This window comes from Silene latifolia, chromosome 11 (assembly GCF_048544455.1).
Source record: "Silene latifolia isolate original U9 population chromosome 11, ASM4854445v1, whole genome shotgun sequence".
Lineage (NCBI taxonomy): Eukaryota > Viridiplantae > Streptophyta > Magnoliopsida > Caryophyllales > Caryophyllaceae > Silene > Silene latifolia.
Genome location: NC_133536.1, coordinates 156580143 through 156597041, shown reverse-complemented (window position 1 = coordinate 156597041; position 16899 = coordinate 156580143). Strand labels below are relative to the sequence as shown.

The following is a 16899-nucleotide window of genomic DNA, read 5'->3' as shown; positions in this document are numbered from 1 at the left end:
GTAATCTAGAACCCCTCTATGATAATTTTACAGATAGTGAGCCACATGAAAAAGACTTGATGGACTCCCTAGAGAACCCCTTTTGTGATGAGTCTTGCGTTAAGGAGAGTGAGGACGTGCGATTGGAAGGTCTTGAGGTCAAATGGGACACATATGACGATATAATATATGAGATTATCATGGGAGACCCCTTTGACACAATTGACTTTACCACCCCTTGCATTTGGGATGACTACCCACCTTCTCCTACTTTGCACTTGACTCCCCCATTTCACATAGAATACCCGTCTAACTGTGAAGTTTCTACTCGCTTGGTTTCGATGTTAAATGCTTCAGTGCTCCTTAATTTTCCCTCTTCTTTTGACAGCAGTAGAGGTAGACCTCCCAACCCATATGAATTAGTGATGAAAAATACTAACATGTTGGTTGTCGACGTTGGAGTCGGTCGTTTGTCTTTTATGCCTTATGGTTTGATCTTTGATGGTCCATGCTTAGCTAATGGGTGGAATAATTTGGTTGATTATTACAAGAGCTGTCAAAGAAAGTTCAGCAAGTTGAGACGGTTTTTAACTTTGTTTTTATATGCTCCTATTATATGTTGGTGCTACTTATGCTTTTGTATAGCACATGCGCAGATTTTCGACCGACTTTTGTGAGCTCTGAGTTGTTTTGATTATGCACATTTTTGGGTAATTATTTGGTAAGCTAGCAAGGTCGTGCGGGACCTATCTGAAACCAGCACTGACCGGGAGGCAACCCGGGTTGTACGACCTCCCCTTATTGTTGGCTGGTTTGGGGAGGTCCGTATTGTATAAATCTGTAAGTTTGATTTCATCTGCTTTATTTCATTTGCATTCATCTTGTTCGTATATCCTTTTCCCCTATATGTTGATGCTGTTGTTGTTTGATGAATAAAATGAGGGCATTGTATGATTTGGTTTGGGGAGGGTATACATATGTCTGTTTGCATCCATATGCATATTTATTGCATTTTTGCATGCATTTATTTAAAAAAACCAAAAAAATTGAAAATTTTCAAAAATACAAAAACATGTTTGTATTTATGTTTGCATTTAGCTTGAGTCTTAGGTTGAGTCGGAGTGGTTATATAACAATGATGACATTGCTTTTATACTCTTGCTAGCTCGTTTAAGCCTTGTACTGTTTGACACTCTATTTTGAAAAATTCATTTGCATAATCTATGTGTTTTTGATAATTTCTACCAAAGGAATAGACTTGACCTATATGTTGGCGAACTACTTACAAATTCTAAGGTTTAGAGCTTAATAAATTGGTGACATTCATGACCGGTTTCATTTAGGATGTGCGTAGTACTCCTTACAAAGCATGTAACATTAATTTGCACAAACATGAAATTTGTCTCTTTTTGCCTACATACACTCTGGTTGTGGTGGTGACACATGTGGAGAGACGACCTTTCCTTTATGTTTAACCTATTAGCTTCACATTACCCAAATTTGCGCTTTTTACCCATTTATTCAACTACATTCCTATATGGCTTACCCTTGTCAAGCTAATCTTGTTGATAAGTTTGGAAGTCTCGTTATGGTCAATCTATGAAGAATGCTTTTGTGTTGGAAGGAAGGTGAAAAAAAAATTGATGAAAATGAAAAATATGGAAAAAAAAGAAAAAAAAGAAGAGAAAGAAAACAAAAAACAAAAAATATGGAAAAGAAAGGAAGAAAAGAAAGAAATGAGAAAAATAAAAAGATGAAAAAATGGAAATTCATATTACTCCTATGTTCATTCTATTTATTGTGGGAGGGGTATTGTTGTGGTTGTGAGTGAGTTTATGCCACATTTGGCATTGTGCTTAATTTTAGATGTTGGATTAGAAGTGGAATATATTTACTTTTGGTTGTGTTTGGTGCTAGCTTGACTTCTACCTCCACATATCCAAATCATTTTTCCCCTTCTTACCCATTTACCTCACCTCACATTCATATGTAAGTCCTCGGCATGTGTCATGGACCTAATTTGGTTGGAGTGTATGTGTACGGTAGCTAGAGATATCTATCATGTTAGATTGCATACATACTTTTGTAGGTCGTAGTTAGGTGAGTGACTATTTTCCTCTCTCTCTTACAAAAAGTATACTCACCTTGTGCTTTAGTGAGAGATGAGTGACCCGTGAGAGTCCGACATAGATGGTCTTGCAAGGTCGACGGTTTGGTAGTCTTTGGTCATTAGTTTAACTCGGTTGCATTTGAATTCTTGTGCTTTAAGCTTTGGAATTCATTCCTTAGCAAGGGTGTACTATTGCATTAAATTGGTTTAACGACTCTTTTGTATAGTTAGGTTTGAGTTATATGTTGCTCCATTTGTCCCCTTTTCTGTGTCTTGGGTGTATTGCTTGCTTGGGGACACGCAAGAGTTTGGTTTGGGGAGGTTTGATGCGTGCCTTTTATATGCGATTATTTATCTATTTTGGCGCGCATTTTTGTGCTTTTTATATGCTATTTCATTGCTATATTCCCCGCGTTTGCTACTTTGGGTACATGTTATGAACTTGACAGGTTATTTGCCTAAATGTGCAAATGTAAGCCAAATCCTATCGAAAACGGTGAGATGAGCTCCCGTTCTTAGTCTTGATGTAAATGGAGCTTGGAAATCATTCTCTTGGAGTCCGCAGTGAAGTAAGGAAGGTTATCAAGTAAAATAAGAGCTTCACATTACTAGTGCCTACTTTGAAGAGCCATAACTCGAGTTTTACAACTGATAATCAAGTGATTCCAATTGAAGGTGAAATTTTATCCTCTTAGCTTTCCAACGCCACCAAAAATGCCCTATTTGCCCAAGTAACGAATAAATGCAGGTCATTTGAAGTTTGGTGCGTGTTGCAGGAAATTGTGTGACGCAAGTCGATCGACCATAACTGAGTGTCGATCGACCAAGCACCATTGTCGATCGACTTTGGTGAATTTGCACGACACGACAACTTATTTTGGAAGGACATGCATTGTGATGTTATCTATCGACATTGTGCTCTTGTCTATCGACCTTGTGTAGTCTGTCGATAGACCAAGTCCCTTTGTCGATAAACAGGTTGCATTGTTTTGGTCTTTCATACGTTGTTTTGCTTTCCTTTTTTTGGGCTTAGTATAGAAAGCTCCTGTAAACCTTTTAATTGGGTTATCAATAATTCTACAGTTTAACGGCTAAAACACATAAATTATCACCCTCCACAATTAACTTTGAAATTCCTAACTGTTTAGCGGCTAAAACACCTTCTTTGAAAGTGAGAGCTTTCGCAACAAGAATACTATTAGATACGCACTTTTTTGCTCCTAACACAAGGACTTTGCCATTATCTCCTATACAATATCCTAAAGCAGCTTTATTGTCTTCTATTCTCGAACCGTCAAAATTTAGCTTTAGGAAATCGTTTCTAGGTTTCTCCCACCAGATTTCTTCCCTACTAGAATTAATTTTAGTTAACTTGTCTTTTTCGGGATTGTTGAGATCCTTATGCCTAGTCTCATTCCAGATCTTAATGCTATTATTACATAAAATAATAATTTTGCTGATATTGAAATGAACATTGTTAAAGATAATGTCATTTCTATAAACCATGCATTCCACCAAATAAAGATAATTTTAATGAAATCATCTTTTGCAATTAAATCTTTGAGATAATTGAGTTTCATAAGAAAACTTGTACTTGTAACATTATCACAATTTGACAAAAAATTATTAAAGCTAATAATATTCATATCTTGGATAATTGAACCAATCAAGGGACATTCGTAGAAGAAATTAAATGATCTTTGTTTTCAATATGATGGTTGCACAAAACACAATTAGGTGGGACATTAATATGACTTTTAAGAAGTCTGTCTTTCGTTGGGAGGCCATCAACACAGGCTTTCCAAAGGAAAAAATTTAAGTTTGGAGGAATATTCAATTTCCAAATCTAGTGAAATTCACATTTTTCAAGACTTTGATCGAACAAACCTTTTGCTAACTATGTTGCTGTTTTGGTAGAAAAATTTCCATCTACGGACAACCCATAAAGGTGGGTATACGGAATATCATTATGAGGTAGTGGAATGTTAGTAATCTGGTTAACAAAGTCGTTGTTTACTAAATTGGATAATTTACAAACATCTCATTGTTTATCAGAGGTTATGAAATCTTTAACCAAAAGATTAAGACCACAGTTACTATCATCATCAACCATACTACTTGTAAATGGGTGTGAAAATACCCAATTATCAGACCAAAACTTAATGTTGCTACCATTACCTACCTTCCATCCCAACACTTTTCTAAATAGAGTCCGAAGACTCATAGTTTTGCGCCATTGCCAAGAAGAGATTGAATTAGGCTTATGATCAAAGAGTGAACAATTTCTCAAGTATTTTTTAGTTACCACTTTGACCCATATAATTTCCTTATCCATAAGAATTTTTCATAAAAGTTTCATTTGAAGAGCTTTATTAGCTGCTTTAGTAGATTTAATTCCTAAACCACCAAACGACTTTGGTAAACAAACTTTATGCCAACCAATCAAATTAGGAGAACGCTGGGAAGGATTCTTATTCCAAAGAAAGTCTCTATTAATTTTATCTGGTTTATTATGGATCGATGAAGGAAGGAGGAAGCTTTGCATTTGAAAAGTTCCCTTCGCGGCTAAATTAGCACTGACAAGAACTAGTCTACCTGCTTGGGATAAAGAATTCACTTTTCATTTCGATAATTGAGTGCAAGAAGATTAAATAATGCTCTCGAAAGTACTTTTAGTCACTCTGCTATCAATTATAGGACATCCTAAATACTTACCCAAATGAGCTTCCTTGTTCATATGAAGAATGCCTCTAAAGGATTCACGAAGAGAACGCTCAATATTCCTACTGCATTGAAAAGTGGATTTGTCAAAATTAACAAATTATCCGAAAATCGTGAAAATTTTATCTAAAATAGACTTAATAGTTCTACAACTCTGGTTAGAGGCTTTAGCAAAAATGATACTGTCATCCGCAAAAGTGAGAAAAAGGAATTTTGTCCACCCCGAATCCAATTCTAATACCAATATCACTAGAGCTAACATAACTATTTTTTTGTAGAGATCTTGCTAAAATCTCAGCGCACATAATAAATATATATGGCAAAGTGGGTCTCCTTGTCGAATGCCTCGAGTGGGTCTAAAAAACGTCTCCTAGTGTTCCATTTACTAACACCGAGTAAGAAATAGTGTTTATACATGCCATAATACATGAAATCCACTTAGCATTAAAACCCATTTGCTTAAAAGTTTCTTCGATAAAATTCCATTTTAGCTTGTCGTATGCTTTCTCCATATCAAGTTTGATTGCAATCCAACCTTCTTTGTCTTTTTTACGTTTAAACGATTTGAAAATCTCGTGTGCTAAAAGAATATTATCTTGAATGGACCGATTAGGTGTAAAAGCACTTTGAAACGGGTGTATAATCTTATGCAAGACACTTCGAAGACGACTACCCGTGATTTTAGAAATAATTTTATAAATTGTTGAACAAAGACTAATCGGGCGAAAATGGTTTGTTGTTTGAGGATTTTCAATTTTAGGAATCAATGCTATGAAAGTATGATTTACTTCTTTTAATATATTCCCAGAATGGAAAAACGCTAAAACTGCTTTAGTAACATAATTTCCTATGATATCCCAATAATTTTTTAAAGAACTCGGCAGAAAATCCATCGGGACCTGGACATTTATCAGCAGCTAAACTAAACACAGTTTGTTTAACCTCTTTCATACTAATATTACTAATAAGAAATTTGTTATCTTCATCTGTAATTAAGCCACTAATAGACTTAAAATCCTCATTTTTGTCGAAATTACAAAGTTGATTTTTTGTGAACCTAAGTTTAAACTCGTCAGAAATTTCTTGTTTACTAAGTTCTTGATCAGTAATACAAGCACCATTCTTATTAATAAACTGCTTAATACCATTTCTACTACATCTAATCGTGGCATAACTTTGAAAAAACTTGGTATTGTTATCTCCAAAATTCTCTTTGGTTATACGAGATTTTTGTTGCCAATAGACACGTTTATAGTCAAGAAGTGCATCACGCTTTTTCAGCCATCTCAATTATGCGTTTTCTAAATGGGTAATATGAGAAGAGCGTAGTTGTTTTTAAATATTTTCTAACTTTTTTTCAGCAATTGAAAGTTGTCTAAAAATATTACCAAATGTAGACTGATTCCATTTCTTAGCCTTTTGTTTTAAAATTTTGAATTTTTGAGAAAGACAGAACATATACGATCCTTGAAACTGATATTGCCAACAACTTTTGACCATTTTACTAAAATCATTCCGGAGAGTCCACATGAGGTCAAAACGAAAAGGAGGGGCTTTCGTATGAACTTGATCATGAAACTTCACAAAGATAGGACAATGATCAAAGCTAGTAAAAGCATGATGTACAAACTGCATGTTTGGATAACAACTAATCTAACTAGGAGAGGCTAAAGCTCTATCAAGAATTTCAAAAACATTTTTGATCAGAACCGGTTTTCTTTTTTCTCCAAATAAAAAAATTACCAGGAAAAGGGAGATCTATAGAATTGGTATTATTTAGAAACTTAACCAATCTTAAACAACGAGCATTAGTAACCTTTGCACCCCCTTCCTTTTCACTAGGATTCTTAATCTCGTTAAGATCCCCTAACAATAGGAAAGGTAAATTAAGATTGATGATAAAGTTTTGGAAATCATTCCAAAATTCAGTCTTCTCAGCAGGTTGAGCCGGAGAATAAACAAATATAAGGCAAAAAATTACGTTCTTTGATAAGTCACAAACTTCACAAGCAATGCACCTTTCTGATTTAAAAGAAACATTTATTGAAAACTTCACGAAAACAGATTGTTTCCAGAGTAACCAAATACTTCCGGACAAACCTATACTTTGAATAAAATCACATTGATTAAATCCAAATTTGGTAATTAAAAGTGAGTCGGGCATATTAACTGATTTAATGTCACATATAGCTAAGATTTTTTAATTCCGTTTGAAGAACAAAGAAAATTAATTTCTTCACAAAAGTTCTTTCTTTTAGTACCTCTCGTATTCCAGAAAGCAATATTCATAGTGAAAAATTAGTAATAGTGAAAACCATGATAGAACTAAGTGCGGCAGGAGCTAGGCGTAGGGGTCACTCAATTTTTGTAAGCCAATGTTGGACCATATAGATATATGATAAGTTTTGATAATGACAAAAGTGTGCTTAATTTTATATATATATATATATATATATATATATATATATATATATATATATATATATATATATATATATATATATATATATATATATATATATATATATATATATATATATATATATATATATATATATACTTGTGCTTGTAATCGTTTGTTTAGTCGTGTTAGATTAAGCATGGTTACATCATTGACAAGCAAAGTTATAGTTGGTTTATCTATAACTTTGAAGATTTGTGAAGTCAACGTTCAAGTAATGTTATAGCGGCTTGAGCTATAACATTGAAGATTCTTAAAACGTCATAGTAATTGTAACAAGTTTCAAGTATGATGATCACTCAAGCAAAATGCTCAATCAAGTCTATAACAAGCTCAAGATGAAGAGCTTATGATCAAGATAAAGAGATGATCCTACCACTGAAGATCTCTAAGAAGATTAGCTAGTATAGAACATCGTCTAATAATGGTATCTTAAGAAGTAATATTGGGAAGATAAAATTATAGCTATTTCACCTATAACTTTATTTACCAAACTTAAGGTTATAGCCATTTCTTCTATAACTTTGGGTTGCATTTTAAAGGCACGATTTTAATAATTTTAAAATCAATTTTCAAAACATAAAATTTTTCAAATATGTTTCGAAATCATGTCTGTATATAATAGAGATGAAATACGGTTTGCTTAAAATGAATAATTTACATTATCCTATTGGTTAGTAAAACGACTTATGAGTCGTCATGCTACCTAGGATTGGCTAAGTTATCTAAACCTAACCCTAATCTACTCCTTGATATTTTGACCTAGGGTTTCGGCTAAGATGGGCTTATGAGCCGTGTGGATGCCGAGTTAACTCCCTATGCAAGTAAATATTATTAGGTCAAATCCATAATATATTGCTATAAGATATTTTCATATCTTATCAATTATATTAGATTTACTTTATTTACTTAATCAAAATATTTAGTAGATTAAATTAAGAAGAGATAAGATTTGTTTCTTATGAGACAAACTACCATGCCTCACGGCATACTTAGGGTTTCGACCAAAACCCTAGTTTCTCTCTTCTACTATATATACGCATGATGTTCATTGATCCAAATAAGCTTTTCGAAATATAAAAATTCCTTGCAAACAAATTGAGTTTAAATTCTAATCGAGTATTTTATTTGTTTTGCATTTGAAAATCTTTTACGAAAAATCGTGCTCTTTAATTTGCGTATTAATTCTTAAGGTTACGTTATAAGATAATAGTACTTCATATTGTTTCTACTCGTTCAATTGTGTGAACACCTAGAAGAACAATCAAGTGCTTTCTTAGTAACTTAAGATAGTCAAAACCGAATATCTAGTGATATTCAAATTGAGTTATAGCTAGAGTTACTTATACGAGTGGGTTGATAATTTTGTAATCCGGAGAAAGGTACTAAAATTATTAATCGAGAATAGTGGACGCAGGCTTCAACCTGTGAAGCTAAACCACTTCAAATATCGTGTGTCCTTGAAATTTTCTTTATCGTTCATTTCATTACGTTTATAAATCGTTTAGTTAATTAGTTAAAATTTAATCAATAAACTTTAAGTAATTAATATTTAGATATAAAATAAAAAGTGGGCATAAGTTTTTAAATACTCAATTCACCCCCCTCTCGAGTATTTCGACTTGGATAGACTCTTCAATTGGTATCAGAGCCTCGTGCTCTTGATTGCCTAACCGCAAAGAGGCTGATCCGTCTATCTCTTTATCTTTTTATTTTATTTTAATTCTGCTGCCTTACATCTGTGAAATGGATTCCAAGTATCTGAAGTGTCCTATCTTTGATGGGAAGAATTATGGACTATGGAAAAACATGATGACACACTACATAAAAGGACATGATTGGGAGTGCTGGAATATCGTTAAAACGGACCAAATAAAATTTTGATCGTTGGGTCTACTGAAGGCACTACCTATGAGAAGAAAGAAGAAGACTATATTGAGGCTGATTACAAGAAGGCTGGAAAAAACTCGAAAGCGATAAGCCTGTTTCAAAACGACATGACATCGACTGAATTCGATCGTTTTTGTTCTTGCACTTCGGCCAAGGAAAGATAGGATGGTCTTGAATTGGCCTATGAAGGAACGTCAGCTGTTAGAAAATATCGTATTGACTTACTGATTCAAAAATACGAACTTTTTAAAATGGAAAAGAATGAATCACTCGATAGAATGTCAGCACGATTTTCTACTATCATTAATGAGCTCAAAAATCTTGGGAGTTTGACCAAGAAATGGCATTTGACCAAGAAATAGAAAAGAAATGGAAAAGAATGAATCATTCGATAGCATGATAGCATGTCAGCACGATTTTCTAACTTTTAACTTCGAGGATATTGCTAGGAAAGTACTTAGGAGTTTGACCAAGAAATGGCGTCCCAAGATCACGGTTATGGAGGAAGTTAGAGATCTCACCTCTCTACCTTATGCAGAACTAATTGGAGCTCTTATGGCTTATGAACTCGTCCTGGATGACGATGAGGCCGAGTCCAGTAACAGTAAGAGCATGGCTCTACAGGCTTCTGCTAAGGAATATGTCGATGCTGAAATAGAGGACGAAACGGTTTTGTTTGCTAAACGATTCAATAAAAGATTTTTTCGAAATAAGCAAGCAAAATCGTTTAATAACAACATGTCCTATAATAAGAAAAATTCTGAGTCTAAGAATACGTTTGCTAATAGAGGATACTTCAAGTGCGAAGAATCCAGTCATATGATTAAGGATTGTCCCACATGGGAGAAAATTAAAGACGAAGCAAAGCGTGAGAAGACTAAGAAAGAGTTCAAACAAGTAATGATGGCATCGTGTTGGGGAGATCTTGACACGGAGGACGATGAAGGATCTGAAGAAGAAGACGTTGCTAACCTATGCCTAAGTAACGTAAGCCTTGACCTATTTTCAGACGATGATAAAGATAGCGTGGACTCCTATTGCTGCTTCATAGGAGATTGAAGAAGAAGAAGAAGAAGAAGAAGAAGAAGAAGAAGAAGAAGAAGAAGAAGAAGAAGAAGAAGAAGAAGAAGAAGAAGAAGAAGAGGTAAGCTATCTTGCACTTAAGAAAAGCGTTAAGAAATTGTCTAAGAATGTTTTAATCGAATAGTTTGAGCAATCTCTTGATAAATGTCATGAACAAGATCTGGAGTTGAAAGATTTAAAAGAACAAATTCTCGATATTGCGGAAGAGAATCATCTCCTTAAAGCCAAGGCCAAGAAGCTCAAATCTAAAGTTACAGCCAATATGGCTACAACTTCATATGTGACAAATGCTGAGAAAAAGGTTCTTGAGTCTAAACTTATAGCTAATGAAGCTATAACCTCAGATCTGAAACTCAACATTAAGCATCTTCAAGCTAAGGTTACAGCTAGTGAAGCTATAAACTTAGAATTGAGGAAAGTCAAAGAGCTTCTTGAGTCAAAGGCTACAGCTAGAGAAGATGTGATCTCAGATCAAAAGAAGGAAATTGACTCTCTAACTCAACAATTGAAGGAATCCCAAACCGTACTATTAAATACAAAAAAAATGCATACTGAAATGGTACGAGTTCTTGACAAGATATTCCAAAACTTTCGTGACAATTATGAAGAGACTCATCCTCCCAAGGTTGTTGACTCAGACCATTCCAAATGCAATAAAGAGATCCAGTCTTTAAAAGACTTACTCTTACATGCTAGAAAGGTCCACGAAAAGTGGGAAGGTAGCACACGTGTCCTAAACTTCCTAACTGAGAAATCGGATAATATAAAAATGGGATTAGGACATGAGTGCTATGGTCGTAGAGACCACTCTAAATACAAATCAACTCCTTCCGAACGAGATTTTAGGAAGAGAAAATATGTCAATCTACCAGAATATTTGATTTGCAATTACTGTGGTCATACGGGTCATATCCAAGAAAACTGTGTCAAATACGTTCAGGATTTAAGAAAATGAATCAACTTTGTTAAATCAATTGGCACTGTTGTAGAGGATAATGACTTCCTCCTATCTGAACCTAGTACGAGTGAAGAACGTAACAATAATCATCGTTGGTTCTATGATATGGGCTTTGACTTTAAGAAGGCTACCGAATCAAAACAATCACCTAAGCCTAAAGAGTCTTTCAAAACTAAGGCTTCCCCAAAGCAACCTGAAAGTCTACGTCAAGAAGAACCCAAAATACAACCAAAGACGGTTCCTAGACAAGCCTATTCGTTTACAAAATGAAAGATTATTAGACAAGGTTAGGCTAGAAAAGATTTAGTTTTTAGAGTGACTAACGTCAAAGGACCAAACTTAGCTTGGGTACCTAAAAAATGTATCTAATTATTTTGCATGTTGTGGTGAAAGAAAATAATCTATGGTACCTTGATAGTGGATGTTCAAGGCACATGACTGGAGAAGTTAATTTATTTCTTTCACTTGAACCCTTCGACGGAGGTAAAGTTACATTTTGTGACAATAAGAAGGGTAAGGTTATTGGTATTGGTAAAGTTGGCATATCCTCTTCTCATGCTATTAGTGATGTTTATCTTGTTAGTGGTATCAAGCATAATTTACTGAGTATCTCTCAATTATGTGACAAGGGAAATAAAGTTGTTTTTTATTCAGATTCTTGGTGGATAATAATTGAAGGAACAAGTAGTGTTGTGCTTGAAGGGCAGCGTAAAAGGAATGTTTATATGATTGATTTAAATAATATTCCTACTAACTCGTTTACATGCATGAAATTTACAGCGGATGATCCTTGTCTTTGGCACAAAAGATTTGCTCACATTAGTTCATTAATTTTGAATAAATTAAAGAGATGAGATTTGGTTGAAGGACTTTCCTCAATCAAATTTGATCACTAAACTTTATGTGACTCGTGTTCTCGTTGCAAACATGTGAGATCATCATTCAAACCTAATACAGTGGTAAGCGCCAATGAACCACTAGAACCCGTGCATATGGATCTATGTGGCCCAATGAAGGTAAGAAGTAGAGGCGGATCCAGGTATGTCTTCGTTCTAGTTGATGATTACTCTAGATATGTTTGGCCAATCTTTCTCAATTCAAAAGATAAAACTTTCGAAGAGTTTGTAGTTCTAATGAAGCTTGCCCAAAATAAGTATAAATCAAAATTAGTTTCTATCCGTACGGATCACGGCACCGAATTTGATAATCATGCTTTTATAGAATATTGTAGGGAAAACGGTGTAGGACATGACTTTTCTGCACCACGAACTCCACAACAAAACGGTGTTGTTGAACGTATGAATAGAACACTAGAGGATATGGCACACACAATGTTATTCTGTAGTGGTCTACCTCGTAATTTTTGGGCTGAAGCTATTAGTACTGCATGCTATGTTCATAATCGAGCCTTGATTAGACCTATTCTCAAAAAGACTCCCTATGAGCTTCATAGAGGACGTAAACCTAACATATCACATCTACGTTATAGCATCGGGAGTAAATGTTTTGTCCATAATAATGGTAAAAATAGATTAAGCAAATTTGATCCCAAAAGTGATGAAGCTGTATTTGTTGGCTACTCTAATCATAGCAAAGCATATAAGGTTTTTAGTAAGAGAACCTTATGCATCGAAGAAAGTGTTCATGTTATCTTTGATGAGAATAATATGTTTGATAAACCTGAACAGAATGAGGAAGAAGATATGAATGAACCAGATTTCCGTCTTTCTAGAAATGATCCTCCAGAGCTGGATGAGGAAGATAAAGAAATTAAAGGCACTAATGGTGAACTTGGAAGTCCTTCAAATGACAAGGGAAAGAGAGCTAAGATTATAGTAGATGATACTATAACCTCCTCTAAAAACAAGAATTTGGAAACTAAAGTTATAACTGATGAAGCTATAACTTCAAATCCAAACCAAAGTATAGAATCAAGAGTTATACCTTATTCTACTATAACTCCGGGATCGGATTCAGGGGGAACAATTCTGGGATCTCAGTCATTCGAAGAAGGTGACCCCAGTTCAAATGATGATGATGTGCCTCCAACTTCTAAGAAATGGAGATATAAAGATTCTCATCCCATGGAGAGTATTCTTGGAAGTTTAAAGAAGGGTGTTCAAACTTGAAGATCATTGAACAACGTAACTTTTGTTCCTTATACTCCTTCTTCTCCACTATTGAACCAACCAACATCAAAGAAGCTTTAGCTGAACCAGATTGGATCGTTGCTGATACGTGCATAATGTATAGTCTTTTTAGCCTATTTTAGCACGTATCTCCATGCATTTTTGTACTGTTTATATAGTATTATGCCCCGAATTGGCTACTTTGGTTAGTTTTGTCCGTTTTGTAGAAATGAACGTGAAAGTAGTGGAATCGTACCATTTTTCGTCCTTTTTGCATGCATTTTGAGGAGACGGGATTTTCTAGAATGAGTTTCTGCATTGGGATGCGTGAAGGCACGGTTTACGAGGCAGTTGGGCACGAGTCTAAGCTGATTTGAAGGAAGAACATTCGATCGAGTGGTTTTATTACTCGATCGAATGGTTTCTACGTCATTGGTTGATCGATCGAGCACTTTCATACTCGATCAAGAAGTGCTGAAAAGAGAGGTTACTCGATCGAGTAACTATTCTACTCGTTCGAGTATATTTTCTGGAGTTTTGCTCGATCGAGTGGATTTATTCTACTCGATCGAGTGGTTTGGTCTGGCATGGGCTTTAATTAGCCCGTAAGCTTGTTTTAGCTTTTGGACTTAGTTTATTTTCTATTTAAACGCAACTTTACTAGGTCATTAGCAATCTTTTAATCTTATCATCGATCATTTTAGCTTTCACAGAAAACACATTACGTTGCTTTTTCCCTTTTCTCCGTAACTTTGTTTTCGGGGTTTTCTCGCTCGGATTTGATTGTTCTTTACGCCGGATTCTCACGATTGTAATCTCTTTCTCCTTTCTTAATAATAATCTCTATTTCGTTTACTTTAATTCTTTGTTTTGCTCTATTTAAATTCTACCTTAATCCACTTTTATGCAATTTAATTATCGTTTTAATATGTTGAATGTTGGTTATTTATCTACTGTTACTTTTGATAGTATTAATAGCGATATGAGTAACTAAACTTGTTTCATGTTGGTATTAGGGGATCTACGGTAGAAATGTGACGATGTAGTGAATAGTTTAGATGAATTAATTGTGAGATTCTGTCACCATAGCAATTTAACTGTATTTTACCGACTTAGTTGAGTGTACGCTTCTGAGTCACCCCTTTTAATCTGGCTAAACTTAATCCTAGATTGGAAGATTGGACTAAATAGGCCTGCTATGAACAGTAGACTACCCTGACGAGGACGAAAGTTAAGTTAGTGGAAGTTTAGGATAGAAAGTGGACCGGAAGGACCTTTCCATATCCGTCTCGCATTAATTTGTCTAAGTTGTTTACAGTTGAGTCACTGGACTACCGTAGTGAACCGAAATACTGACATGACCCTTCTCTATTTGATAGTTTAATCCTATTTCTCTGCCTTTACTGCTCTTTTATCTGCTTCTCTTTCCTTTAAGCTTTTAGTTTAGAAAACCAATTTAAACAACCCCCCATCTGTGACCAAATAGACGGACTTTTACAGATATCTTGCCTCCCTGAGGAGATCGACCTGACTTCCCTAGCTATATAGTTAGTTTAGTTAGTTTATTTTTGATAGGTATACGACAAATTACTGTCAAATTTTGGCGCCGTTCGGGAGGCAATTGCCCTATCTGTCTTTGTTTCGTTTATTTTATCCGTCTCGGGGAATTTTTATTCCTTGAGGCAGTTCTTATTTATTTTCTTTCGGTGTTGTTTATGCCCGTGTCGAGACGGGTTTAAGTTAGTTGCGGTGATTGAGCGGAGAGACTATTTAGGCATAGACTCCGTCTGCAAAGAGAATCACGAAAGGAAGCCTTGAGTACTTTCGAACCAGAGCTTCAACATTTTCTTTTCGCAGAAGACCAGTCTTTAGTAGAAGACATTCCTATTTCTGCCGATCAACAAGTAAAGATGCCGAACATTGCTAGTCACTCGGAGCCTAAAGTAGCCTCAATTCCAAAGGGTTTCAATCTCCAGACTGAGGATGAGAATACATTTGACATCCGTCACTCCTATATCAATCTGGTGGAGAGAAACCTCTATAGAGGTGTGGTAGGTGAAGACTCGAGGAAGCACATGGAGGTCTTTACGAACTACTGTTCTACTATCCCCGCCACAAAGGGGGTAACTCAAGACAAGATTAAGGAGGTGTTGTTTCCTTTTTCTTTGACTGACTCAGCCAGGGAGTGGCTGACTAATCTGGACCGCGCGGCCGCAGGGGTTACCAACTGGGAGACCCTTGTTCTTGCTTTTTACAAGAGATATTTCCCTCCACAGCGCACCAATCAGCTGAGGGCAAAGATCACAAGTTTCAAGCAAGCACCTGATGAAACTTTATATGAAGCATGGTCCCGTTTCAAGAAGTTAGTGAGGTCTATTCCTCACCATGGTTTCTGTCTATCCAGTTCTACAATGGGCTATATGATGATCATAGAGCCATACTTGATGCGTCATCTAATGGGAGATTCCAAGAGAACACTAACGATGATAAGGGATGGGCCCTTATTGAAGAGATGGCGAATCACAGTGCTGAGTATGGAAACCCGAGGGATTGTATTAGGACAGTTCATGCAGTTGATAAGCAAGTCGTGGCTTAGCTGGAAGCCATGAATGCTAGATTTGACAAGTTGGAGTTACATTCTGCTGGGGAGCCTCAGACGGTCCATTTGCTTACTAGAGGGGAGAACGTCACATGTGAGAGGTGTGGTAGCAACGACGACCATATCTTGTTGGTCATCTTCTTAGAGAAGGAACAGGTCCTTGCCTTTCAACAATATAGGCAAGGAGGCGGTTCCTATTATAATAACCAAGGGGCAGTCCATCCCAATTTGAGGTGGACAAGTCAAAATGTGCTTAATCCTACCCCTCCTCCGCACCAGCAGCAGCCGTATGTTCCTCCACATAAGAATCAACAAGGCTTTCAGAAGCCTCCTTCATTCCCTCCTCCCAATCACGGTGCATCATCTTCCGTAGGGGTGAGTGAGATAGGTGAGCTAAAGAGACGGTGTTGCAATCTGTTACAAAGCAGTGGCAGCTGAGTGATCAACAGAAAGATGCATCTATCAAGGCTCTTGAAACTCAAGTTACCCAGTTAGCCGCGAACCAATCTGCAAGGAAACCGGGTCATTTACCGTTACAAGCTGACAAAAATCCACATGAGACGGTAAATTTAATCAATTTGAGAAGCGGTCGTTCATATGAGGGACCGGAAGTGTTGAAATCAGACCCGAGGAAGGTTATAACTGCTGATGAACAGTGTTCTGGTGAAGAAAAGGAGTTGACGGCTAAGAAAGTACTCGATCGACTAGTTTCTGGAGGTCGATCGAGTAACATTGCTGAAGAAAGTACTCGATCGAGTGGAATTTCTACTCGATCGAGTGAACAGGAAAAAGGAACTGCTCGATCGAGTGAAATTTATGCTCGATCGAGTGACTTTGTTGAAGAAACTACTTGATCGAATGGGATTTTTAGTCGATCGAGTAGTATGGATAAGGAATACCTTGATCGAGAGCCTGCTAGTGCTCGATCGAGTGAGAAATCACCTGAAAGACCTCGTGCGAGAGGAAAGA

The 16899-nt window shown here is 36.0% G+C and overlaps 1 non-coding gene across 1 annotated transcript; it reads right to left on the bottom strand.

Annotated features, from left to right (window-relative positions):
• Positions 1 to 15617: 15617 nt before the first annotated feature.
• LOC141616101 (small nucleolar RNA R71) lies at positions 15618 to 15723 on the bottom strand. The gene has a single exon (XR_012530474.1). It is a non-coding gene; the product is annotated as a small nucleolar RNA R71 (small nucleolar RNA).
• Between the last annotated feature and the right edge of the window lie 1176 nt (positions 15724 to 16899).